The sequence below is a fragment of the Salmo salar genome, chromosome ssa06 (assembly GCF_905237065.1).
Source record: "Salmo salar chromosome ssa06, Ssal_v3.1, whole genome shotgun sequence".
NCBI classification, from domain to species: Eukaryota; Metazoa; Chordata; class Actinopteri; order Salmoniformes; family Salmonidae; genus Salmo; species Salmo salar.
Genome location: NC_059447.1, coordinates 40166121 through 40193990, shown reverse-complemented (window position 1 = coordinate 40193990; position 27870 = coordinate 40166121). Strand labels below are relative to the sequence as shown.

Here is a 27870-nt window from a genome sequence, read left to right as displayed (position 1 = left end):
TGACTCCTTGTCACCCAAGTTACCCATCTTTCTGAATTTTGCCCTGAACACCAGCTCACGAATACACTCGCTGCTGGCTATGGATTCAGCAGCAGGAAAATGAAGTGGAGTTGGGCCAGGGCAAGGTCTATCCATGCAAAAAAAGTCCCATATTCCACTTTAGAATCCTATCCAAGATTGATACACATGGTAACATGCAGACATATGCAGGAATGAGCAGGCCTATGTGCACGAAGATAGGCCTAGACTAGAGGTTGTGTTAGCTTTGTCACAGAGCCCATATTTACAGTTTTGAAGTGGTACCACTACCATCATGCTGACCTGACTGATTCCTTTTCCAGGATACAGGGAGTGAGTCAGGTCATTCATGTGACCTGCTCCCTCCATCACAATAAAATACAGTTCCACTGTCATGGATACAGGGCACACAGACAGACAGAATGTGTGTCGATCCCTGTGTTTGGCCTGTTCTTTGAGGCCTGGGCAACATTGAGTAATCTCACGTAGTGTGATGCAACCAATAAAGCCCAGTGTTGAATGGAATCGATCCTGTGGCCTCTGTCCACTGTATGGCAAACAAGACTGTGGCCTTGTCTTCTCTGTAATGTCACAGAGAGTTCAGCATTGTGTGGGGTCATTGTTGCCCTGTATTGAGGTAACCTTTTTACGTCAATCTAGGACACAACGTACTGCACCCTCCTCACATGTCCATTAAAAAGGAGCTTTACCTAGAATTCATCGTCAAAGTCGATATTACTGACCGCAGCTTAGCAAGCCCTCTAGTTGTAGGCCTAATTCAATATTTCTCCATGTTACGCTTTCAGTCGTGTTTTCTTTATCGCTTGCAGTGCTTAGCTTGGCTTGGGCAGCATGTCTTCTTCCACAACAAGAACATGAAACACCCATCCAGACGAATAGTCCACTCTCCCCTCCTGTTCACCTCTGAAGATGTTATGAGTGATAGTCTAGATCCGTTCCTATCATCCGTTCTGTCGGCCAGCTGTTACACGCGTATGTTTTAGAAACTAGAGGGAGATACTTTTTTTAATGAAAATGGTCTTGAGTTGCCATGGATAGGCAGGTCTCTTCCCAGCAGTCCAACGCCACTAACAGACTGGTCTGGTCCGGAGATAAGAGGAACATCTGGTGCTCGGGGGGATCCAGAGAGGTGTCAGTACTGGAGTGTTGTTCTTCTTGGCAAACATCCCATGTCTTGATCATTATGCACCATCTGTCTGGCAGTGATAGCTAAAAAAAACTCCAACCATGGTCCATTTCCTCAACCAATGCAGGGTTATTGTAGTATGTCTCAGTTAATGCAGCTTGTTGGGCTTAAAGTTAGACCCTCTCCACCCCAGTGGAGGCTGCTGAGGGGAGGACGGCTCACAATAATGGCTGGAAAGGAGCTCATGGAGTGGCATCAATCAACTGGAACCCATGTTTTATGTGTTTGATACCATTCCACCGATTTCGCTCCAGCCATTACCACAAGCCTGTCCTCCCCAATTAAGGTGCCACCAACCTCCTGTGCTCAACCTCCCACCATATAGCATAACCCCCCCCCATCTAACCTAGCCATGCATATCCAGGCCAAAACTGTCCCCACCCCTTTTAGCCCCTCAATCATGTCTTCTCTTTGTCATTACCTCTTTTGTGACTTACAGTAGGGTAAATCCAATTGAGTTCACTCACTTTTTGACAGCACCCCTTTTGATTTGAACGAAACCTTCCATACATATTCGCCTGTTGTAGATGTGCTCAGAAAGTGACGTTTTGGACCTGAATGCCAAAACCTTCAAGAGATAAAGGTGCTCAAAGTTGACTTATTTTGCATACCCCACCATACCATGAGACATGTCTTCATCACTGGAAAATATCAACGGTTGAGATTGATATCATTTTAAAGCTTACAAACAAGGGTTGTCAAACTGTTTTATCATTTATTTATTTTTTAATTACATATTCGCATATGTTATAGCTTAGACCCTATTTTACATAATCTAAGGTTTTTGTGTTGTACTTGTCTTTGGTTGAGACACAACATGCTGTTGAATACAGGTGAGTGTCATGTTTTGGCTGATAAATGTACTAAAATGAGAATCAAATAGACATTTAGACTTTCAAATAATACCACAAAGATGGATGGAGGTCCACATATCAGAGAATGCTGACTTGAATGGGAATATGTTGTTTTACATTTTAGGTTACTGTCAATCCTCCTTGGGAAATCTATTGAACTCATTGAAGGATAGATCATTTTACAGACATGACCAGTTGACATTCAACGGTGGGTGGACTGGCGGCCATCTTTGTGGTAGTAATTAGAACTTAAAATTGCAATTGAATAGACATTTTAATGGTGTACCAGCTACAGCTAGTCTGAAGGGAAAGGTCCTTTCTCAGATTGGTTTTCTATGATTGAAATGACACCCACCCTGTATTCAACAGCATGTTGTGTCTCTACCGATGGCCGGCTCAACACTAAAACCTCAGAGGATCTAAAGTAGGGTCCAAGCTAAAATGTATGAACAAAACCGGAGTTTCCACGTTTTTAGATAATTGACGTTAAAGATTTTTAAAAAGTATCAATTTCTATTCAAAACATTTTTGTGCAAGAAATTATTAAATAGTTTGACAACCCTAAGCTTTTGAAATGAATTAATATGGATTTACCCAATAGTGTGCTGCACACTTCCTGTCCCAAAAGAGAACAAAGAGAGTAACCTCTAAAGAACATCCCTGTTCCAATCAATAATGATCTAATTTCACATTCATTGTGTGGCCATCCATGTTGTTCTATCTGGACTACAGTGAGCATAGGCTTTGTGAATGAGTGGTGATGGGGGTTTGGCCTATTGTTCAAACCACTGGCTTTGGTTTGCTCCAGTTACTTAGGTTATTGTGTGTTCATACCCTTTTCTACAACAGTAGGCCTAACCTCCCACTTGAGATTGTATCCGCTTCTTAACTATAACCGGACACAACTCCCGAGAAGATATTGATTATTGATTTCCTGCCTACTGCTAATTCTGTTTCCTCCCGGCCTGACCACTCTCACTGATGTGTGCTGGATATAGATACGACCAGTCAATACTACCTGCTGAGCCAACCGTTAGACCTCAGCTTACCCAGACTAAGAATGCCCCATTACGGCACAGACTCCGAAGGCCGTCACATCCCAAGGAAAATCAAAGGATTTGTGAACTGTAATATTTAGCTTTCCATGGTGTCAATGGTGGTTTTGGGGGTGGGGTTCGGAAGGTGGGTGTCGTAGATGAGTCCTGGTCCAGGGAAAGCCCTACAGGGAAGTTCCACTGTTTACACAGTGGCCTCAGTTACACTCAGCGTTGGACAAGCCGCACTTTGAGGCAGTAGGTCAGACCTCCCAGCCCTCCCTGTGTGCGTGTGTGTGTGTGTGTGTTGGAACGTTTTCTCTGTAAAAGCCTGTTAGCTAAATGGTCGCTGCTGCTGCCAGGGATGACCACAGCTACCCACAGGCCTGGTGGAGGAGTGAGGAGTCTCCCCTCCGCTCCAGATACATCCATCCAACATCTTCACCACCACCACCAACTCCTACGTCAACGTTTTCCTCTGCGCTGCCAAGAAGGGTTGTGAAGAGTAACAGTCGTAGTACTGAAACCCTGGAGTGACGCTCTGTGCCCGGCCTGGGCTCCAGCTGTAGTTGGAGGCACGAGGCCGTTGTGACGCTTGTGCAGGCTTGGCTGGCAGCGCGGTCACTGCCTGGGCCAGTTCAGAACCTTTCCCCTGCATGTTTACAAACCGGATTCAAAGAAATTGCTCTCGCAACAGCTGCCCAAACAGTCAGGCAGGCTGAGATGAATGCCTCCTGTGTTGAGATAGCCAGGACACAAATTTTAGGAGAGGACATCCGTCATTCTCTCTCCCTTCCATGTTTCCACTTAAATCTCAGCATTCTGCTAGATGCAATGTGAAGTTAGGCCTAGCTATGTTTGCCTATGGGCAATGAGCCCGTCTGTGACAGCTGCCAGCATTACCAGGAAGAAGCAGGTCCAGTCTTGGCTTGCCTGAAAGTGGGTCCCGTTAACCGGCTAACGGCGATGCCTCTGCCCTCCCCTCCTCCCTCTTTATTAGAAAACAGTCTTCAGAGGTGTTATGGTACACTGGTTTATATTTGGTTTCCGTTGCGTCGTGGCCTCACCACCTTCAGGCCACACATCTGGTCCTCAGGCTGGCGTTGGCAGAGCCCGAGCATTTCATCCTGGTTACTCAGCCTCCCAGGAGAGCTGCAGGGCCGGGCAGGGGGAGGAGGGAGGAGGGAGGAGAGGGTGGGGGCGGAGGGGGGCCAGAGGAGAGCGGAAGTGAGCCACGGAACGAATACATCACGGCATCTCTCCCTCTCTCCTTCCCGGGCCCCCGCTCCAGTCCGGATGATTCATCCCCTGCCTGCCCTCTCTTCCACTCTGTCTACTCTCTCCAGCGAGATCGACTCCTCCAGACTTCTGAATAGCACGCCGTTCCCTCCATCTTTTCTCCTTCTATCATCTTTAGGACTATGCATTTAAAGAGGTAGCTTAGATCAGTGGTTCACAAACCGGGGCGAGGGGGGGCGAGGGATCGGCAGGGGCTTTCAACTTACTATTGAAAATTGTAGTAGTGGAATGTACAAGGTGCAATTTATAAATTCAGTCATGTATACATTAGAGAGATATTTATATCTATATTTAAATGTAAAATGTAAATATTTATCACTTGTCCAGATCAACTAGCCCATAGATTTTGTTATAACGTTTGAGTCACTCAAATGTCACATGAATACACATTAGACAAGGCAAAATGTATAGAATTACAAGAAAATGAGCTTTAAAACGGCAACATTTTCTCTGCAAACCATGACAAAATGTGTAGAATTGCAGGAAAATAAGTGTGAGTGAAAAAGTTTGGGAATCTCTGGCCTAGATAAACAGACAGGGGAGATAATGTTCAGTGACAGTGTTCTTTTCTTAGAGAGTACCTACTCACAATAAGCCTGGGGAGGATTTATTTATTGGATTGCCATATGGCAAACAGTGACATCAATCAGTTCCGTCACCAGTTTTCTCTCAGTCAGACATGGCAGGCTCAGGCTGTGCCTGGTGTGAGCAGAATGTCTAGAGAACGGGATTTGACCAGACAGTTGATGGTCGATGAGGGCCAAGCAGAGCCAGGAGAAGGGGAGGGCCACAGCCCGCTCGAGCCTCATTCACAAATTGCTTTACGACACCATTCAGTCATTCCTGTTGGGCTCGTCTGACGTTTGCAGTACCTCTCCCTGGGTTAAACTTGTACTTAATCGCATTACTCACACCTTCTTCTTATCCTTTCATTTGACCTCCGAACCTCCGCCCGGCATCTACCCTCATACAGAGCGTGTACTGTAAATTACTAGTTGGATTTTTCTTTTCCCATTTTTCTTTTTAACTTTCTGAAGCACTTTGCGGAGCCAGAGTCCTAAACTTAGCAGACCCAGCAGTAAAATGTGGTGTTTGAACAGCGAGGGTCCCAGAGCTGACCTGGATAGTGTTTCAGGTAGGCCAGAACCCCGGGCTGGGCCACCGCAAGGGCCTCCCTCAAGGCTGTGTCTCCTCAGAGACAACAACACAGGCCACAGAAACACACAGCGCACCACGGACACGGGCCAACTGGATCACAGGCTAGCTCTGATGAGGTTTTCCAAGGCCAGGCTAGGAATCCTAAGGGCCCATACGCAGTAAAATAAAATCTCCTTTCCAGCCACTGGCTACTTCACAGGGCGTCCCGGAATAAAAAAGTTCACTGTTCCCCCGTGAAAATTGATTTAACTTGACTGCTAGCAGGGGCTCCATGTGTTCAGTTGACACATCTCTCAGTGTGGGGATAGATGGCTGTTTAAGAGGAAAAGTACTGTACAGTGAAATGATGTTGGCCCCTCATTGTGATTTTCCAGGAAATGAAAAAAAGCCCTCTGCTTAGTCATCAGTGCAGTTAAAGTAGAAACAGGAGTCTGTCTCTACACCCTCATTTATGGGCCTAGTCTGTTTGTCTCCCTGGTCTGGCCTCTCTCACTCTCTGTCTGTCTGTCTCTCTGTCTCTCTCTGAGGGAGGAGTGCCAGCAGCATGTGAGGGAAGGCTATACTGTGTTACAGCCTTGGTTGGTCTAGTGATCTAAAGGTTCAAGTGCTCTGGCTAGAAGTGTTTGCTAAGAAAAAAAGTGATTTATTTCTGTTGGTTTACTTTGACACTGTACCAACATTAGTCTTATGGAACTTGAATATATCATTTTGTCATTTGTGTGTTTATAGACACATACAGCTATGTGAGATAGGAGTGCGACCGACCACAAATATTTTATGTTATTTTCCTTTTTCACAGAAAACGACTGGATGTGAATAAAAGGGTGTGGGGTGTGTGTTGAGATAAAGCACAAAATAATCCTCTGTTCCTGGCTCTTATGTTCAATGAGCCTGTATTGAATGCCATATTTCTCCCAACCATCTCACCCTTGGATGTGAAAGCCAACCATTACAAGAACAGAGCAGCTATGTGCCTGGTGGGGCTGCCAGGAAAAGCAGGCAGCATGCTGCACTGTAACACACAGGGTTTGGCTGGGGGGGGCAAACCTTCAGGGGGGAAATCACCCCATATAGACTACCTGGAAACCTACCATGCTGACTGTCATAGCACATTAACTAGCCTACATCAAATCTCTACAGGGTTATCTACCTTGAACTGATTGGCCCATAGCTCTCTCAGATCACCCCTCATTACACATGTATGTTGTAATCAGAGTGCAGACTCTTCCCAGCTAGCACATAACGTTATGAGAACCATATGCTTCTTAGGTCTTGGTGAGAGGGTGTTGGTCCGATGGTTATTTTACATACTACCTTCCCAAAACCTCCTGGGAATGGTGCAGGATAGTTTCTTGGCTTTGGAACATTCTAAGCTCATTTACACTACTTGAACAGAACGTTTCTTAAAAGTTCAAAACATGGTTACATTTAATTTACATTTTGGTAATATTCTAGGATCGTTCTCCAACTGGTTTAACAATTGGGAATATTCTCAAATAGTTCAGAGAACATTAAGAAACAACGTTCTTCTGTGAGAATTTCAGTACTTCAGCATAACGTTTCCTATAGGTTTCCATCGTGGTTCCATTTAAAGTCATATGCTTACATTGTTCTGAATATGTTAGGAAACAACATTCTTCTCTGGGATTTTCATTAGTTTCAGCATAACGTTTCCTACATGAGAAATCATGGTTCTATTTAAAGCCATGTTCTCAAATAGATCAGAGAACATAAAAATAAGATCCATAAAAACCACAAGAAAACTTTAGTAACGTTCAGAGAACTTTCTAAGAATGTTATTTAAAAAATTATAATGTTCTGAGCATCAACAAAACTATCTCTATCCTCTGTCTTGTTAAGCATGTTCAGCTGTGTTGATTGCACCCACTAATTGGTGTAACGGGCGTCGTAAGGATTAGACCAAAATGCAGCGGGAACGTGTATACTCATCTTCTTTTTAATGTGAAGAAGGAAAAACAAACAAATCACGTATACAAACGAACAACACTAAACAGGAGACAACTACCCACAAATACCATAGAAAAAAACACCCCTCTTAAATAAGACCTTCAATTAGAAGCAACGAGGAGCAGCTGCTTCCAATTGAAGGTCAAACCCATTAACTAAACATAGACATAGAACGACTAGAACTAACATAGCCCAAAAACCCCGGAACACTCTAAACAAACACCCCTCTTACATAATAACATAACCCAACAAACCCCGAACCACAAAAAACAAACACCTCCTGCTACGTCCTGACAAAAACTACAATAACAAATAACCTCTTTACTGGTCAGAACGTGACAATTGGCCACACTTGATGTTAATGAGTGCTTGTTTCCTTTGAAATGGAGTCTATTTGAATAAACTAAAATTAACAGCGCTTTGTATGAGTTAAAAAAACATGGCATGCTAGCTCCATCCTGGTGGCCCAGTGGGCTAATTCCATGGATTAAGAACAGAAGGTCATAGATTCAAATCTCACTGATGTGCCACAATAAAAAAAAAAAATACATGTTTACATGATTAATGCCTAAGCAAATTCATTTTGATCTGTGCTTGGAGTTCAAAATAGTTCAACTAAGCTAACAATGTTATTAAAAGTCTTATTGAAACATGTTCTCAGAACCTTATTTTTATTACCTTCAAATAACCTATAATTTCCGTTCTCAGAACATTAATACAACCTCTCAGGGAACCATAGTAAAACGTTCTCAGAACCTCCCTTCAACCTAAATATGAATGTTCCCAGAACAGGCGAAATGTTCACTTCCGTTCCCAGAACGTTTTACCGGTCAGGAAATGTATGGCTTCATTCCCCGAAACAATGGGAAACCAAAAACGTACATGTCCGCAACATTCAAGGAACCAAATGTGCTAGCTGGGTTAAGTGTTTTTTTTCTTGTTGCTTTTTTTCACAGGGTCCACTTGAGGTGACTCTCTCTCAGCCGACTCGCACAGCCAATGGGACAAACGGGTAAGTTGTTTGTGTGTGTGTTTGTGTACGCCTGAGTGAACACACGTTGTGCTGCTTTCAGGAAGTCAGTGTTACAGTTTTTCAGAACATTTACATCAGAAGTTCCTCTATAGCTCTTGATGTTCGTGTGTGATTCTGTGTAAATGATGTGTCACCAAGCACGGACAACATTAGTACCCAATCTCTTTATCTTTTACTTCCCTCTACAGAGCTTGGTTCATGGGGTTTATCAAATCAAATCAAATCAAATTTTATTGGTCACATACACATGGTTAGCAGATGTTAATGCGAGTGTAGCAAAATGCTTGTGCTTGTAGTTCCGACCGTGCAGTAATATCTAACAAGTAATCTAACAATTTCACAACAACTACCTTATACTCACACAATGAGTAAGAATATGTACATATAAATATATGGATGAAGCGATGGCCGTGCGGCATGGCAAGATGCAGTAGATGGTATAGAGTACAGTATATACATATGAGATGAGTAATGTAGGGTATGTAAACATTATATAAAGTGGCATTGCTTAAAGTGACTAGTGATACATTTATTACATCCAGTTTTTTATTATTAAAGTGGCTAGATTTGAGTCAGTATGTTGGCAGCAGCCACTCAATGTTAGTGATGGCTGTTTAACAGTCTGATGGCCTTGAGATAGAAGCTGTTTTTCAGTCTCTTGGTCCCAGGTTTGATGCACCTGTACTGACCTCGCCTTCTGGATGATAGCGAGGTGAACAGGCAGTGGCTCGGGTGGTTGATGTCCTTGATTATCTTTTTGGCCTTCCTGTGACATTGGGTGGTGTAGGTGTCCTGGAGGGCAGGTAGTTTGCCCCCGGTAATGTGTTGTGCAGACCTCACTACCCTCTGGAGAGGCTTACGGTTGTGGGCGGAGCAGTTGCCGTACCAGGCGGTGATACAGCCCGACAGGATGCTCTTGATTGTGCATCTGTAAAAGTATGACTGACCACACACAAACACACACACACGCAGAAGTACACGTAAGATCTTAATTTGAGCCAATTTGCTACAACAGAACTATTATCCTGCAGCAACAAGAAATGTGAATTATTATGTGGATTATAAATAATGGTTATTTTTGTAGGGGTTGATCCATTTTTCATGAGGGAAAATCAAGTGGAAATTACAAACTTCAGAAGCCTTTTAAACCTCAAATACACTACAAGTTGTCCTGCAACAGGGTGATCAAATTAAGATTCTATATCTGTAGGACGCGCCAATACCACTACCAGATTCGCAGGCCATCTGTCAGCATGAGACAGGGGGACTCTGACACCCGGGTGCAAGATAAGACACACACACACACACACACACACACACACACACACACACACACACACACACACACACACACACACACACACACACACACACACACACACACACACACACACACACACACACAACTTGACCTCCACCAGCAGCAGTGGCCATGGCAGTCTTTATTTTACTTTTTATTTATTTAACCTTTATTTAACAAGGCAAGTCAGTTAAGAACAAATTCTTATTTACAATGACGGCCTACCCCGGCCAAGCCCTAACCCAGATGACGCTGGACCAATTGTGCTCCGCCCTATGGGACTCCCAATCACGGCCGGTTATGATACAGCCTGGAATCAAACCAGGGTTTGTAGTGATGCCTCTAGCACTGTGATGCAGTGCCTTAGACCGCTGCACCACTCAGGAGCCAAGACGTGACGTGAGTGTTGGTCGGGTGGTGGTGGAGGGGGAGATGAGTGATCTCAGGCCTGCATCACACTATCAGTCAGGCATCATATCCTTATCTACCCCCTCTCCCACCTCACTCCCAGGCAATCTCAGTCTCAGTCCTCTCAGAGCACAGACAGCGTGGAGTGAAAAGTCCTGTAATTATATAACGCAGCTGATGAACAGTATACATGGCTGATAATGTCACAACTCGCTACCAGAGGACAACTCAAACAGGAAAGGGAGGAGGGCTGAGGGTGGGGGCGTTGAGGGAGGGGTGAGCTGAGGCTCTCTGAGGCCTCAAGTCAGACGGGACATGCAGCCTCCTGAGGGAGAGAGGGAGGGAAGACAGGGTGAGCGAGGTGACTCAATCTCACTTCAGGAACACACCCTGGAGGGGCGAGGCTGGCACAAGCGTGTGTGTGTGTGTGTGTGTGTGTGTGTGTGTGTGTGTGTGTGTGTTGTGTGTGCTGCCACCTCCACAGAGCAGAGAAGAGCGGGAGGCCTCAGAGCTGTCACACAGGTGATTTACTGCTTGCGCTAGAGGGAGTGTGTCAAATAACTGACTGACTATAATCATCACACTGAGAATTAGGTGCTGTGCTACACAACCATTACATTACCACTGGCCACACCTATCTAATGGTCCATTACAAAGCAGGGAGGAGACACTGTGACGTATAGTCTCAGATATATTCGCCCAGATTAGACCAGTTTAATTCGTTTTTTAGGGGCCCGTTTAGAGTCAAGATAGAAAATTAAAGGCATGAAATTCAGTCACAAGTGAATGTAGGCTAAGCAGAATAGGTCTGTATTGAAAAGCACTGTGATATTGAAGGGATGTGGAGAGTTTGTGCTATTCTGCAAGTGAGCTTGATAGATTTCTGTTCATCCGGAATAGGAAAGTATAGGTTCCAGCAGGTCATCCCACACCTCCGTCTGTGTGCACTAACCTTCAGAGCACCTCCATTTGAACATGATTAGTCATGTCATGTAGTCGTTATTACTCATTATGAGCCCTGCAGGCTTCACTGTGAGCACGTTCTGTTCTGCGGATAGAGAGCTTCTCCTGAGCAGCTCAGTGGGCATAGTTACGTGTGTATTCACGTCCACAGTGTCTAGTGTGAAGTGAACAAAGCCTCTGGTTAGCTAGGTTGATTGAGGTGTGATACTGCAGAGAGAGACAGGAGACAGGTGTGGGATCGGATGGGAGGGCTGGCATATGCCCATATGGGCAACATATGTCCATTTTAGGTTAGGTGTTGTGTGTTAGTGTCCCATTGCGTTGACCTACTAACCCAGAGTGGCAGCTCACCCATGGTGCCTGTCTGGTACACAGTAGACCGACAGTAGACCGACAGTAGACAGTCAGTAGACTGACAGTAGACAGTCAGTAGACCGACAGTAGACAGTCAGTAGACCGACAGTAGACAGTCAGTAGACCGACAGTAGACAGTCAGTAGACCGACGGTAGACCGACGGTAGACCGACAGTAGACAGTCGGTAGACCGACAATAGACAGTCGGTAGACTGACGGTAGACCGACAGTAGACCGACAGTAGACCGACAATAGACCGACAGTAGACAGTCAGTAGACCGACAGTAGACCGACAGTAGACAGTCAGTAGACCGACAGTAGACCGACAGTAGACAATCAGTAGACAGTCAGTAGACAGTCAGTAGACAGACAGTAGACAGTCAGTAGACCGACAGTAGACAGTCAGTAGACAGTCAGTAGACAGTCAGTAGACAGTCAGTAGACAGACAGTAGACAGTCAGTAGACCGACAGTAGACAGTCAGTAGACCGACAGTAGACAGTCAGTAGACCGACAGTAGACAGTCAGTAGACAGTCAGTAGACCGACAGTAGACAGTCAGTAGACCGACAGTAGACCGACAGTAGACCGACAGTAGACCGACAGTAGACCGACAGTAGACAATCAGAAGACAGTCAGTAGACCGACAGTAGACAGTCAGTAGACAGTCAGTAGACAGTCAGTAGACCGACAGTAGACCGTCAGTAGACAATCAGTAGACCGACATGTAGACAGTCAGTAGACAGTCAGTAGACAGTCAGTAGACAGTCAGTAGACCGACAGTAGACAGTCAGTAGACCGACAGTAGACCAACAGTAGACAGTCAGTAGACCGACAGTAGACCGACAGTAGACAGTCAGTAGACAGTCAGTAGACAATCAGTAGACCGACATGTAGACAGTCAGTAGACAGTCAGTAGACAGTCAGTAGACCGACAGTAGACAGTCAGTAGACCGACAGTAGACAGTCAGTAGACAGTCAGTAGACCGACAGTAGACCGACAGTAGACAGTCAGTAGACCGACAGTAGACCGACAGTAGACAGTCAGTGAAAGACAGTAGACGGACAGTAGACGGACAGTAGACGGACAGTAGACAGTCAGTAGACCGACAGTAGACAGTCAGTAGACCGACAGTAGACAGTCAGTAGACCGACAGTAGACCGACAGTAGACAGTCAGTAGACAGTCAGTAGACCGACAGTAGACCGTCAGTAGACAATCAGTAGACCGACATGTAGACAGTCAGTAGACAGTCAGTAGACAGTCAGTAGACCGACAGTAGACAGTCAGTAGACAGTCAGTAGACAGTCAGTAGACAGTCAGTAGACCGACAGTAGACCGACAGTAGACAGTCAGTAGACAGTCAGTAGACCGACAGTAGACCGACAGTAGACAGTCAGTAGACCGACAGTAGACAGTCAGTAGACCGACAGTAGACAGTCAGTAGACCGACAGTAGACAGTCAGTAGACAGTCAGTAGACAGTCAGTAGACCGACAGTAGACCGTCAGTAAACAATCAGTAGACCGACATGTAGACAGTCAGTAGACAGTCAGTAGACAGTCAGTAGACAGTCAGTAGACCGACAGTAGAGCGACAGTAGACCGACAGTAGACCGACAGTAGACAGTCAGTAGACCGACAGTAGACCGACAGTAGACAGTCAGTAGACCGACAGTAGACAGTCAGTAGACAGACAGAATACAGTCAGTAGACCGACAGTAGACGGTCAGTAGACAGTCAGTAGACAGTCAGTAGACAGTCAGTAGACCGACAGTAGACCGACAGTAGACCGACAGTAGACAGTCAGTGAAAGACAGTAGACGGACAGTAGACGGACAGTAGACGGTCAGTAGACAGTCAGTAGACAGTCAGTAGACAGTCAGTAGACCGACAGTAGACAGTCAGTAGACCGACAGTAGACAATCAGTAGACAGTCAGTAGACAGTCAGTAGACCGACAGTAGACAGTCAGTAGACCGACAGTAGACAGTCAGTGGAAAGACAGTAGACAGTCAGTAGACAGACAGTAGACCTACAGTAGACCGACAGTAGACAGTCAGTGGAAAGACAGTATACCGACAGTAGACCGACAGTAGACCGACAGTAGACAGACCGTAGTCGCACCCTCATCCCAGCATTGTGGTGCCAAGCTCAGTGTCAGCAGCAGTCAGGCCCATGATGTCTAACAGAGGCCTGTCATACAACCCCAACCCATACAGTCTGGCTGGTGCCTTTATGAAAGGCCTCCATGGCCTACTGCCTGCCCCTCAAACAGGACAGGAGCCTCTCGCTCCCATGCATCCATATCTGTCTCACATCATCTCTATTTTCTCCCAACTCCTTCCCAACCGAGCCCCTTGTTGGCAGCCCAGGGACAGACAGAGGAGTGGGAGGCTAGGAGACACACAGGAGGCAGAACACAGTGGGACCACTGAGGGAAGCTCTCGCTAGCTTCCCCCCCCCTCTCTGTTTCTTTCTCTCTGTCCCTCTCTTTCTTCTCCCTTCTATGAAACACACTCTCTCTGTCAAGAGCATGACTCTTGGTGTGGGATGCCAGACAATGATGGCTGGAAGAGACTGAAAGAGACAGTGTTTACAACTGTCTTTGGAAGTGTGTGTCTGTGTGTTCCAAGAAGTCCTTGAATGTGATCTGTGTGGTAATTGCCTGTGTGTGTCAGTACTCGGACAGAAGTAGGAGCTCTTATGTCAACTCTCCATACTAATGGAACCATGACAGGTTTATTAAGTTGACCGGCAGCGCATCTTCAAGTGCCAAGATATCAAGGCTTTGTTAATGTAGCTTACCCTCTATTCAAGCTCCTGAAATGCATTGTTTTCCTCCTTTCAAGACATTCCCATCTTCACACGCACATTGACATAGTCACACACACGCATGCCCTCACACACACACTTCCTGTCCTCTCTCTCCGGTTTCCCCCCAAAACACGTTTCTGCAGTCCCCTCTGCCTAGTCCAGAATTCCTTGGCAGTGGTCTTGAGTAAACAGGGTATTTTTAGAGCTGGGAGGTCATATAGGCCCACTCTTAATCACCACATTCCCATTTTCCCACCAGCCCCCTCCGTCTCAGCCCAGCCAGGCACACTGGAGACGGAGAGGGGGATGGGAGGAGGATAGGATGGGGACTTGAGAGCATGATGGGTCTCTTCCATCCCTCCACAGATTCCACAAAGAGACTGTGGTCTGTGATTACCTACCTACAGTATGTGTTGTATTTGAAGGTTTCCCCAGAGACCAGTGTTTGTTTAAGAAGCCTCTGTGTTATATGACAGTTGCTCGTGTGTTTGTTCAGATGTCTAATAAAGTCTGGGTAACTTGCATAGCTTTCATTTCTGTATATGAGCCACGGTTTAAAGCTGGACGTTGACCTCCTGGTTGAGCTCTTCATAGCCGTGTGTGTTGTACGATGAAGCTGTTTTACACCCCCAGTTTGCCTTATCTGGACGTTTGACCCCTCGGATCACAAATCTCAACTCCCATGTCATTTCCTGGGCTGGTTACTCAGCGACTGATGTAACATAACCCTGCATGAGAGGGCTTTGATCGAGCAACCATGGCTATATCCCAAATGGCACCGTTTTCCCTATTTAGTGCACTACTTTTGAACAAAGTCCCATGGGCCATGGTTAAAAGCATAAGGAATAGAGTGCCATTTGGGATGCAAGCCGTGTTCATGAGGGCGTACTTTGTATTCCGGAGCGGAGCATGTCTGTCTGAACATAACAGCAGTCTGGTTCTGACCACGGTCCTCCAAGCCCCAGAGCAAGGACACTGTGTTTTTACAACTTTAATTAACGTCTCGTTGCTTTAATTTGATCTCGACGAAAATCAATTACTCATCAGCTCGGCTACTCTGGCCACCGCGAGTCTGACTGACCGGTAGACTCAACTCAGACTCTGAAAGCCCAATCCCTCATATATTAGTCCAGAGAGGACATATGAATGGAAAAAAAAGATTCCCTCGTTATGTCGAGATCACAACTTATTTATCTCCTAATCATGACATAACAAAAGTTTTGTCGAGTTTACGAGATAATCAAAAGTACCACGCGTTCATTTGTTCACGACAGCCGCCTCATCAAGGAGCCCTGTGAATGCGTTGATCGCAATGTGCTCGTCGATGCCTGACAGGCTGCACTGTCTCCCAGACTGCGTGCCACGCCCAAGACCACAGCCAATCTGCATGCAAGGAACAACACAGCTAATTTGTCTTGTCTTGTGAGTTAGCTAGGTAGTCTTGTTAGCTAGCTAGTTAGCTAGGTAGTCTTGTTAGCTATTATTGTTAGCTAGACTAACTAATCTGACTGGCTGATCAGATTCAATTTCTGCCTCAGAGGCTTAGAAATAAGGTTGGTGTCTTGTAGGCTGTTTCATAGGCAAGGCTCCTTGCAGGCAGATTAGCTGTCAAAGTGCTTTATTGGTAGATGCATATCTGATCCAAGGGTTGAGCTCTATTCCTGTCAGGCTGATCGGATTCAATAGCAGCCTCAGAGGCTGATAAATCAAAATGCTGCCTTGTAAGATGCTTCATATGTAGGGCTCCTTGTAGACAGACTCTTTTTTTGTTGTTACCTTTATTTAACTAGGCAAGTCGGTTAATTTTTATTTTATTTACAATGGATGTCCCCCACCGGCCAAATACGGACAATGCTGGGCCAATTGTGCGCCGCCCTATGGGACTCCCAATCACGGCCAGTTGTGATACAGCCTGGATTCGAACCAGGGTGTCTGTAGTAATGCCTCAAGCACTGAGATGCAGTGCCTTAGGGAGCCCAGCCTCTGAGGCTGCTATTGAATTTGATCAGCCTGTCAAGAATGGAGCTCACACACTCTGTAAATGTAAATATTATCCATAAAGCATGAAGTGTCCCTTACAATTATACACATCAGTTATGCTAGCTAACAACCAGCATAGATAACAAGCTAGCTAGCTAGCTAGCTAACAAGACTACCTAGCTTACTAGTTCGCTCGCTCATAAGACTAGCCAAGTTAGCTGCGTTGTTAATCACATGCGATTGGCTGTGGTCTCGGGGGTAGCACACAGCCCAACAGGGTTGCCTGTCAGGCATTGTTCAGGGCTTAAATGCCTCGTGAGGGCTTAGATGCCCCATGAGCTCTTAGCTCAAGTTAAGGGACATTTAGCTTGTTACCATTCTAATTTATAAGCTGATAATGAGCTCCAAACATAAGTGGAAGAATGATAGCATGAAATGTACCATACTTTAGTGTAGCAATCAATTAAAACGTATGCGCTGATCCACCGTGGGCTCTGCCTCCTCTGCCATACTGTCAATATATCATCAATACGTCCACTCCTATTTATAGAGTTTACCTCGCGATTTCAACATTTTTTTTTGCTATGTCATGATCATGAGAGAATGATCTTCTGATCTCGGCAAAACAACTTATGTCGTAATCGTCAGATAAGTAACGATCTCAACATAGCGAGATAATACTCTTCTTTTTTTTTAATTCATATGGCCTCTCTGGACTTCCATATATATTAATGTCTTCCATCAATATGAAGCATAACAGAGATGTATTTTGTCCACTCTGGTCAGAAATGAGGATGCCTTGTCATCTGGATCTGATCAGTTGCTTTATTTCCTTCCCTGTTGAGGGATTGTGAAAGTGAGCGTGAGATTGAAACTAGGCCACACAGAGAGAACGCGAGAGAGAGCCCAGTGGTGGTGATAATCATGGATAAAATATAATATTGAATAGTCAGACTGTTTTATTTGTCAGCCTTCTCTTCCTCGGCCACATGAGACAACACACACACACACACACACACACACACACACACACACACACACACACACACACACACACACACACACACACACACACACACAAAGTATTTGCACACGGACACACAAATACACAGAGATAGTCCCTATGCCCAAGAAAGCAAAGGTAACCTGCCTAAATGATTACCGCCCATTGGCATTCACGTCGGTAGCCATGAAGTCCTTTAAAAGGCTGGTCATGGCTCACATCAACACCATCATCTCAGAAACCCTAGACCCACTCCAATTCACATTCCACCCCAACAGATCCACAGATGACGCAATCTCAATCGCACTCCACACTGCCCTTTCCCACCAGGACAAAAGGAACACCTATGTGAGAATGCTGTTCATTGACTACAGCTCAGCGTTCAATACCATAGTGCCCGCCTATAGGGAGGAGGTCAGAGACAACAACCTCTTCCTCAACGTGAACAAGACAAAGGAGCTGATTGTGGACTACAGGAAAAAGAGGGTCGAACGTGCCCCCCATTCACATCGACGGGCTGTAGTGGAGCGGGTCGAGAGTTTAAAGTTCCTTGGTGTCCACATCACCAACAAACTATCATGGTCCAAATACACCAAGACAGTCGTGAAGAGGGCACAACAACACATTTTCCCCCTCAGGAGACTGAAAAGATTTGGCATTGGTCCCCAGATCCTCAAAAGAGTTCTACTGCTGCACAATCGAGAGCATCCTGACCGGTTGCATCACCGCCTGTTACGGCTACTGCTTATCACCTGACCGAAAGGCGCTACAGAGGCTTGTGCGTACGGCCCAGTACATCACTGGGGCCAAGCTTCCTGCCATCCAGGACCTCTATACCAGGCGGTGTCAGAGGAAGGCCCAAAAAATTGTCAAAGACTCCAGTTACCTAAGTCATAGACTGTTCTCTCTGCTTTTCCACGGCAAGCGGTACCGGAGCTCCAAGTCTAGGTCCAAAAGGCTTCTAAACAGCTTCTACCCCCAAGCCATAAGACTGCTGAACAATTAATCAAATGGCCACCCGGACTATTTACATTGACCGCCTCCCCTTTATTTTTATAGTGCTGTTACTCGCTGTTTATTATCAATGCATAGTCACTTTACCCCTGCATACATGTATTAATTACCTTAACTAACCTGTACCCCCGCACATTGACTCAGTACTGGTACCCCCTGTATACAGCCTCTGTATTGTTGTTTTGTGGTAAAAAAAAAATTGTGTACTTAGTAAATATTTTCTTAACTCTATTTCTTTAACTGCATTTTTGGTTAAAGGCTTGTAAGCGCTTCACTGTAAGGTCTACACCTGTTGTATTCGGCGCATGTGACAAATACAATTGTATTTTATTTTTGATTTGATAAGAATTGTGTACAGTTAAATTGTCTATCAGAAGTACAGTATATGGGGGCATGTGTATATTTGTATTCACCCAAAAGAGTCCCCCAGTCCCCCTCTCTCTCTCTCCCTCTGGCACTCCCTCTCTCCTACTCTTTCTACTTCCGCCTCTCTCTTCCCTCTCTCTCTTTCTTTGTTAGCTAGCTTCCCATTTATGTGGGGCAAACAGATGGTTTTGCTTAGCGTGCTGGTGTTAGGCCTACAGTGGAAAGACCGGAGTGGAGAGGGGCAGAAAAAGAGAGAAAGAGGGAGAGATTTAGGGAGAGAGAGAGAGATATATGCCATCTGAGCTGCAGGACTTTTCCATGTGTTCCCTTACACTTCCGTAAACAAAGCACCACAGGGGTATTTTTTTCTTCTCTCACCAAATTCCCGACATCTCAAACACAAAAACCTCCTCAGGACAACGCTGGAGTGGTGACTTACACGTCAGACCATAGATTGCATATTAACATCAACAGATCAATTGAAACGTTTGAATATTAAACAAAAACCTGAAACAGCAGGTTAATATGGGAGTGTCTCCTAGTCTCTTCTCCCAGCTTCATCCCTCCCTGACTGTGTCATGGTCTCTCCACGGGGGTGTAGTTTAGTGTTGGGGGGGTTCTGTTGGTCTGCTCTCCCTCCTAGCCGTCTAATCCCCGTGTAAAATTGTTTCCTGGCCTCCACAGGAAGTCAGCACTCAAGGCCCCTCCGTCATGGCCTCAGCCGGGGCTTCTGGGAATACGGGGGCGGGGGGAGAAGGAGTAGGGGGGCTACTGGACAGCTGTGGCACTCTGCCTCATCTGTCAGAGTGCCAACATGTGACCCCAGCTGCACTACAGCTACACCCCCATCCCCATCTACCCTCCACCCACCAACCCACCCAACTAGCACCCACACACCACCAGGGCTCTCTCCCATGAAATGAAACCAGCCTGGTCCACCAACTTCCCCGCTGCCGCCGCCCCCCCCATCCATCCGGCTATGGAAGCTTGTTTTGGATAGTTGGTTTACACCACTCATTCACAAGCCCCTCTTTACTCAATTAGCAGAATTTAAGCATTACTTTGGGCCTGTGTGGGCAGCTGGGCGCAGATTTGCCTGTTAAAACCTCTAAAGTCTAAGCCTTTGGGGGGAGGGGTTCTACTAAGCTAACATATGGAATTGTTTTAAGATGGTCATACCATGGATCATTTAGCTATTTGATTTAGAATTTTAGGACCCCTGTAATAAAAAATATTATAGAATTTGGCTACCACTAAAGAAACGCATTGAATAACACATTCATAAATGGCAAAACAGACAGTCAAAAAACAAAATCATAAAGAAAAAGGTTTTGAAGTGTCTGTCCTATATCTAAGAAATAAAAGAAAGCTCAAAAAATATATACTGTACCACTCAAAAGTTGGGACACACCTACTCATTCAATGGTTTTTATTTTTTTAAATTATTTTCTACATTGTAGAATAATAGTGAAGACATCAAAACTATGAAATAACACATATGGAATCATGTAGTAACCAAAAAAGTGTTAAACAAATCAAAATATATTTTATATTTGAGATTCTTCAAAGTAGCCACCCTTTGCCTTGATGACAGCTTTGCACACTCTTGGCATTTTCTCAACCAGCTCAACCTAGAATGCTTTTCCAACAGTAGGAGTTCCCACATATGCTGAGCACTTGTTGGCTGCTTTTCCTTCACTCTGCGGTCCAACTCATCCCAAACCATCTCAATTGGGTTGAGGTCAGGTGATTGTGAAGGCCATGTCATCTGATGCAGCACTCCATCACTCCTTCTTGGTCAAATAGCCCTTACACAGCCTGGAGGTGTGTGTTAGGTCATTGTCCTGTTGAAAAACAAATGATAGTCCCAATAAGAGAAAACTAGATGGGATGGCGTATTGCTGCAGAATGCTGTGGTTGCCATGCTTGTTAAGTGTGCCTTTAATTCTAAATAAATCACAGACAGTGTCGCCAACAAAGTACCCCCACACCATCACACCTCCTCCATGCTTCACGGTGGGAACCACACATGTGGCGATCATCCGTTCACCTAATCTGCTTCTCAAAAAGACACTGTTTGGAACCAAAGATCACAAATTTGGACTCATCAGACCAAAGGACAGATTTCCACCAGTCTAAGGTCCATTGCTCGTGTTTCTTGGCCCAAACAAGTCTCTTCTTCTTATTGGTGTCCTTTAGTAGTGGTTTCTTTGTTGCAATTCGACCATGAAGACCTGATTCACACAGTCTCCTCTGAACAGTCGATGTTAACCTGTTATGGATAGGGGGCAGTATTTTCACAGCCAGATAAAAAACGTACCCGATTTAATCTGATTATTACTCCTGCCCAGAAACTAGAATATGCATATAATTATTAGCTTTGGATAGAAAACACTCCAAAGTTTCTAAAACTGTTTGAATGGTGTCTGTGAGTATAACAGAACTCATTTGGCAGGCCAAAACCTGAGAAGATTCTGTACAGGAAGTACCCTGTCTGACCATTTCTTGGCCTTCTTTGCCATCTCTATCAATTACAGAGGATCTCTGCTGTTACGTGACACTTCCTACGGCTCACATGGTCTCTCAGAAGGCGGCAAAAAGCTGAATCGTGGCTTTGCAGGCTCTGGTTGAAACAAAGTAGCGCGTTTGGGTAGTGGCTGGTTACAGTACTGTGAGACTCAGGCGCGTGCCTGCGTCGACAGAATGCTTTGTTTTCTTTCCTCTGTTTACCTAAACGCAGATTCCCGGTCGGAATATTATCGCTTTTTTACGAGAAAAATTGCATAAAAATTGATTTTAAACAGCGGTTGACATGCTTCGAAGTACGGTAATGGAATATTTAGAAATCTTTTGTCACGAATTGTGCCATGCTCGTAACCCTTATTTACACTTCGGATAGTGTCTAGAACGCACAAACAAAACACCGCTATTTGGATATAACGATGGATTATTTTGGACCAAACCAACATTTGTTATTGAAGTAGCAGTCCTGGGAGTGCATTCTGACGAAGACAACAAAGGTAATCAAACTTTTGTAATAGTAAATCGGAGTTTGGTCAGGGCTAAACTTGGTCGGTGTCTAAATAGCTAGCCGTGATGGCTGGGCTATCTACTGAGAATATTGCAAAATGTGCTTTCACCGAAAGCTATTTTAAAATCGGACATATCGAGTGCATAGAGGAGTTCTGTATCTATAATTCTTAAAATAATTGTTATGTTTTTTGTGAACGTTTACCGTGAGTAATTTAGTAAATTCACCGGATGTTTGCGGGGGGTATGCTAGTTCTGAACGTCACATGCTAATGTAAAAAAGCTGGTTTTTTATATAAATATGAACTTGATTGAACAAAACATCCATGCATTGTATAACATAATGTCCTAGGGTTGTCATCTGATGAAGATCATCAAAGGTTAGTGCTGCATTTAGCTGTGGTTTTGTTTTTTGTGACATTATATGCTAGCTTGAAAAATGGGTGTCTGATTATTTCTGGCTGGGTACTCTGCTGACATAATGTAATGTTTTGCTTTCGCTGTAAAGCCTTTTTGAAATCGGACAGTGTGGTTAGATTAACGAGAGTCTTGTCTTTAAAATGCTGTAAAATAGTCATATGTTTGAAAAATGGAAGTTTTCGGATTTTAGAGGAGTTTGTATTTCGCGCCACGCCCATCATTGGATATTGGAGCAGGTGTTCCGCTAGCGGAACGTCTAGATGTAAGAGGTTAAAGATGTGTCTGTTACTTGAACTCGGTGAGGCATTTATTTGGGCTATTTCTGAGGCTGGTAACTCTAATGAACTTGTCCTCTGCAGCAGAGGTAACTCTGGGTCTTCCTTTCCTTTTGCGGTCCTCATGAGATCCAGTTTCATAATAGTGCTTGATGGTTTTTGCGACTGGAACTGAAGAAACATTCAAAGTTCTTGAATTTTTCCAGATTGACTGACCTTCATGTCTTAAAGTAATGATGGACTGTCATTTCTCCTTGCTTATTTGAGCTGTTCTTGCCATAATATAAACTTGGTATTTTACCAAATAGGGCTATTTTCTGTATACCACCCCTATCTTGTCACAACACAACTGATTGGCTCAAACACATTAAGAAGGAAAGAAATTCCACAAATTAACTTTAAACAAGGCACACCTGTTAATTGAAATGCATTCCAGGTGACTACCTCATGAAGCTGGTTGAGAGAATGCCAAGATTTTGCAACGCTGTCATCAAGGTGGCTACTTTGAAGAATCTCAAATATAAAATATATTTTGATTTGTTTAACACTTTTTTGGTTACTACATGATTCTATGTGTGTTATTTCATAGTTTTGATGTCTTCACTATTGTTCTACAATGTAAAAATAAAGAAAAACCCTTGAATGAGTAGGTGTGTCCAAACTTTTCACTGCTACTGTATATATTTTTTAACATTTACATTTAACCCCTTTTTTTTGTTGGCACAAAACTACCTCCATACTTCCATTCATTTTTTAAAACCGGTAACAGGTTACCTTCAGACAAGTCCCGTGACACTTGTGGGGGTCGTGGAGCTAAAACATTGTGCTAGTGAGAGTCTCGTCTTTCCATATAGTGGTTATATTAGTTAGTTGGACGCTACAGACGTTTTTGTGACAAGACTGATTTTCGGGATGTCTCCTGGTCTGACAAACAACGCTGTAGCTCTGCCACTCTTCACCGCAGTCTGCAGAAGGGCGACATAGGTGAATGTGGTATCTCTAGCTTAAACTGACAGCTGTAGTATGTTAATTAGATTGATGCATGGGTGCGTCAATAGAATAATTATTAAAGGTAGCATGACGCAAAGCCTAGGCCGATTGTCTCTCTGTCGTCTGACAGACTCTTGAACAGTTTTTCTGCTGGTCTGGTTCTCGACATGCTCAGTGCTTCATCCTCTTGTTTGAACTTCTAACAGAAGTGTGTTGGACAGCCCCCCTCTGGATCAGCTTACCAAAATGTCATAGACTCACACACACCCACCCACCCACCCGACTTCTTTTCCTCGACACAAAGTAGCCTACCTCCCAAACCTATAGCATATGGGCTTCAAAGTTAGAACAAGCCCCTGTGTCTTCCCATATGGTTTTGTCTTTGACATGACTTTTGGTGATGCCTGTGTCTACAGTAAGTCACAAAGGCAGATTGTGTGTTAGACGTTAGCTGAAGGCCTGTGGACCCAGATGGGCCCTCTGATTCGCTGAGGGCCCATTGAAGCTGAAGGTCAGGCTTGTTTGAGTAAAAGGTCAACTGGAGGGTTTTAGCCTGGCCCTCCCTCTCCTTCCTTTATCCTGTTTCCCTCCAAATGAGAACTCGTTCTCAACTAGCCTACCTGGTTAAATAAAGGTTCAATTAAATAAATAAATAAAAAACGTTTCCCTCATTTCCCTCCACTCAAATCTTTCAAATGATCTCTATTGAATCCTGTCTCATGCTAGTTCTGAAACGTGTGATTTTCCACATCTGGTTAGTGGTTAGGGTTATCCTCCCCAACAATATTGTTCCTCGGGGTTGTCATATGCTTACCTGGGTTTCCGTTAGCCTGTAATTGCCGGCTTTTGGCTGTAATAAAAAAACGGTAAGCAGATAAATACAATTTTGGCTAGCCAAATGAACCGGGAGAAAAAACAACGGTAGGAAGGCAATCAGCGAGTCACCCACCACTTTACAATGTGAGCTGGAGGCAGTATGCATTTTGAAAACCTACTTAATTGTTTGAAACCTGAGTGTTTTACTTCATATTATGAGGCATGTCTTACCTTGCTTGAAAATCCGACCATAGAAAGGTGGAGGCAATTCTTTTCTAAAGACTTTAGAAGCGGTGCGTGAGTTTAACGTTTGGGGAAGCATAAGCCTTTCATTTATTTCTACCAATCTGCTGGTCAGTTCTGATTTTCAGATGTGCATTTTGATGTAACCGTTTCATTTCAATAATAATGTTTTTAATTCTCAAAATCGTTTCCCCGTGGATAATCATAAAAATCTTAATTAGAATGTAAGAAATATAAAATGTAATGGGAGAGGACCAGCCTCTGCCATATGACACATTGATACACAGTGATCATTGGCGGCTAAATAGCCTAAATGAGCGCATGGAACTCAGAGATGGCTAATGCAGCTGTTGGCCTATAACTTACATTGTCAACAAAGTAAAAATACATAAAAACAGTAGAAAATATACTGATGAAAATTCTGGTTCTTTCAATAACTTTCATTTCTCCACTCAGCCTGTCTGCCTCCCTTTCTATCTGTCTTGACTTGAGCTGTCGCTTGTGAAGTGCAACATTGTATGAAATCAATCAACTGGATCAGGCCCTAACTTGCAACGTTGTATCAACTAGCCTATTCGGGACTGGCAGTTTAGGCACCAGTGAGCTCGGGACAGACAGCTGTTTTTGCGCAAGGGAAAGGATTTTATGACGTTTCCACTGGATATATGGGATCATCAGATTATTGTATTTTGCACTTTCACACCGAGGCTTGGTGATTATCGACGGGGAGATTTTTTTGCGAGGAACTATTAGGCTGTAATTTGCAATGGATGTTAAAACAACAGACTTCGTTGACTTACTGTGTGAGGCGAAGAAAATATTACTGAGAAGATGAGCTTATTAGTGGTGAAGGTGATGACTAAGACAGGCAGAAATCATACATCCCCAAATGGGCACTTGCGCGCAGCAGGCCAGGTAGGCTAATTCTCTGCGTGCTCAGACGTGCAAGCTCCCTCAACATTAACGAGACCCGTGCTCATCGCTCACATGGAGCACTCCAAACAAAAGACAATGAAAGAAGGGACAACTCGTAAATGATGGCTATGAAATAAAACCAAAACGTGTTTCTCAGCAGCGTTTACACACCGAGAATGAGAACGGTAAATGACTGTAGGCCTAATTAGTAATACAATGCATTAACATAAATGAACGTAACCAAATGACGGGGATTAACGGTTCATTTACTATTGGTGACATATGTAATGGGAAATTGATAACAATTAACATTTTTAGGGCAAACAATTCACAAGAAAAAATGAATGCGCGAGAATTGGTGGGAGACAGCTGAGTTGATTCTGGAGAGCTGAGAGCATGCATTCTGGAGAGAGACGGCCTATAGGGTATCTTCGCCACACCCCCCTCCCCTTGTTCTTGTCTCATTTTAAATTATACTCAAGACACGTTATGTTCACGCATATTAGATGCTTTTCACTGACAGCCGCAACGCAATCAGCTAGGCATTTTGCCACGCATGCGGCCTACTTTTGCCACGCTCGATGCCATTTCTCTCCTGTTCTGTTGGTTTTCATATCAACTTTCTTTCGTCGTCCAGAAGTGAAATGCACAATCCTACTCATACAGTATTAGCAGCCCATCCTAGTTGTTATATATTTAGATTCACGCTCTTTGAATCTCTGTCATATACCACTTGCGTCAAGTGCACTATTTAGAATGGCGTGTTCCCTTTTTCCCGTAAATTGCATTTAGGCAAATGTTTAAAATGACGTTTTATTGGCTTCTTCATTACAGGAGTTACATGTTTTGTTAAGAGGAATTATCATATTCTAAATGTGATGTGTTTTTGAGCACCGTGGGTGGACGCCCCAAATGGGTTTACACACCCAATGCATATGTGTCTGGTAAATTTCACAAATGGCTGGTAAACTAAAATGGGAAAACCCTGGTGCATACAGTGAGGGGAAAAAGTATTTGATCCCCTGCTGATTTTGTACGTTTGCCCACTGACAAAGAAATGATCAGTCTATAATTTTAATGGTAGGTTTATTTGAACAGTGAGAGACAGAATAACAACAAAAAAATCCAGAAAACGCATGTCAAAAATGTTATGAATTGATTTGCATTTTAATGAGGGAAATACGTATTTGACCCCTCTGCAAAACATGACTTAGTACTTGTTGGAAAAACCCTTGTTGGCAATCACAGAGGTCAGACGTTTCTTGTAGTTGGCCACCAGGTTTGCACACATCTCAGGAGGGATTTTGTCCCACTCCTCTTTGCAGATCTTCTCCAAGTCATTAAGGTTTCGAGGCTGACGTTTGGCAACTCGAACCTTCAGCTCCCTCCACAGATTTTCTATGGGATTAAGGTCTGGAGACTGGCTAGGCCACTCCAGGACCTTAATGTGCTTCTTCTTGAGCCACTCCTTTGTTGCCTTGTGTTTTGGGTCATTGTCATGCTAGAATACCCATCCACGACCCATTTTCAATGCACTGGCTGAAGGAAGGAGGTTCTCACCCAAGATTTGACGGTACATGGCCCCATCCATCGTCCCTTTGATGCGGTGAAGTTGTCCTGTCCCCTTAGCAGAAAAACACCCCCAAAGCATACTGTTTCCACCTCCATGTTTGATGGTGGGGATGGTGTTCTTGGGGTCATAGGCAGCATTCCTCCTCCTCCAAACACGGTGAGTTGAGTTGATGCCAAATAGCTCCTTGCGGGACCTTGCGGGCACTGCAGGATTTCAGTCCTTCACGGCGTAGTGTGTTACCAATTTTTTTCTTGGTGACTATGGTCCCAGCTGCCTTGAGATCATTGACAAGATCCTCCCGTGTAGTTATGGGCTGATTCCTCACCGTTCTCATGATCATTGCAACGCCACGAGGTGAGATCTTGCATGGAGCCCCAGGCCGAGGGAGATTGACAGTTCTTTTGTGTTTCTTCCATTTGCGAATAATCGCACCAACTGTTGTCACCTTCTCACCAAGCTGCTTGGCGATGGTCTTGTAGCACATTCCAGCCTTGTGTAGATCTACAATCTTGTCCCTGACATCCTTGGAGAGCTCTTTGGTCTTGGCCATGGTGGAGAGTTTGGAATCTGATTAATTGATTGCTTTTGTGGACAGGTGTCTTTTATACAGGTAACAAACTGAGATTAGGAGCACTCCCTTTAAGAGTGTGCTCCTAATCTCAGCTCGTTACTTGTATAAAAGACACCTGGCAGCCAGAAATCTTTCTGATTGAGAGGGGGTCAAATACTTATTTCCCTCATTAAAATGCTAATCAATTTATACAATTTTTTACATGTGTTTTTCTGGATTTTTTTTGTTGTTATTCTGTCTCTCACTGTTCAAATAAACCTACCATT

The 27870-nt window shown here is 44.4% G+C and overlaps 1 protein-coding gene across 1 annotated transcript in view; it reads left to right on the top strand.

Annotated features, from left to right (window-relative positions):
- The window catches only part of LOC106607315 (unconventional myosin-X), a 53568-nt gene that overhangs the window by 1264 nt on the left and 24434 nt on the right, over positions 1–27870 (top strand). The window contains exon 3 of the mRNA XM_045720575.1: positions 8495–8550. The gene's annotated coding sequence lies outside the window, so the exon portion shown is untranslated. The remainder of the gene's footprint in view (positions 1–8494; positions 8551–27870) is intronic.